Genomic DNA, 1,026 nt, shown 5'->3' with positions numbered 1-1,026 from the left:
GGATGGGTGTATCAATAGGAAGGGTTTAGAGGGATATGGGCCAAATGGGTCTAGATCAGTTTAGCATATCAGCATGGACAAGTTGGGCCAGTCAACTGGGATACTCAATTAGTCACCCTATTTGAAGCCTGATTCATGACCATTTTCATTTAAATCCACTTCGGAACTGCTGGGGAGTTATCCATGATGTCTTGGACAATAATTACAAGCATCAATAACACATTGAAAAAATTCCCTATTTATTTTTGCATTACTGCTTGTAGGAGCATGCCGTGTGTAAATTGGCTGCTACATTTCCTACATTAAAGCAGTGACTTAATTTCAAAAGTTCTTTTATTGATTGTGCACAGCCTTGGGACATTGTGTAGTGATGAAAGGGACTGTTTAAATACAAGTATTTATATTTGGTAGAAAGTAAAAGAAGTCCCTGCACAGAGATCTGGACTGCCCCACAGTCCACATCCCTCAAATCTGTAAGTATCCAATTATTGTATCCCTTGTTTTCCGTTCTTTTTAGCACCACTCCATCTCTAGCGACAATCTTCAAAGTAATATGCCTTCCAAGCCCATATATAACCATGGAAACACATTCTGAAAATCCCTAGATACAATTTCTAATATTACTTAGTATTTCAATTCTTTAAAAACAAAATTATTATAATTAGTCAAAAATAGATGCCTTAACTAATGCAAGCTAACTGCTCCTGGTTAATTCTTGCTGTTTTGAGTCTATATTGCATTCATCCATTTATCCTTAATTGTGCCAACAGCGTGGGTGCAAATCCTATACTAACTGAGGTTATCATGGAAGTCGCACTCTCTCAAACTGATCCCTTATCTGAAGTGTGGTGACGGTCAGGTTAAACTCGTCATCAGTCATCTCTCTCTAATGAGCGAGTAGGCCTATGGTCCTCTGGGACTATGGCAACTTTACCTTTACCATAAATGAGATAAGACTAACCAGCTACACTCCCTTGTCATTTTCTGAAGAAGGGTCTTGACCCGAAACGTCAGCTTTCCTGCTCC

This window comes from Rhincodon typus, unplaced genomic scaffold (genome assembly GCF_021869965.1).
Source record: "Rhincodon typus isolate 14 unplaced genomic scaffold, sRhiTyp1.1 hic_rhity00001370, whole genome shotgun sequence".
NCBI classification, from domain to species: Eukaryota; Metazoa; Chordata; class Chondrichthyes; order Orectolobiformes; family Rhincodontidae; genus Rhincodon; species Rhincodon typus.
The sequence above is the reverse complement of the archived record's forward strand: the minus strand, read 5'-3'. Positions refer to the sequence as shown.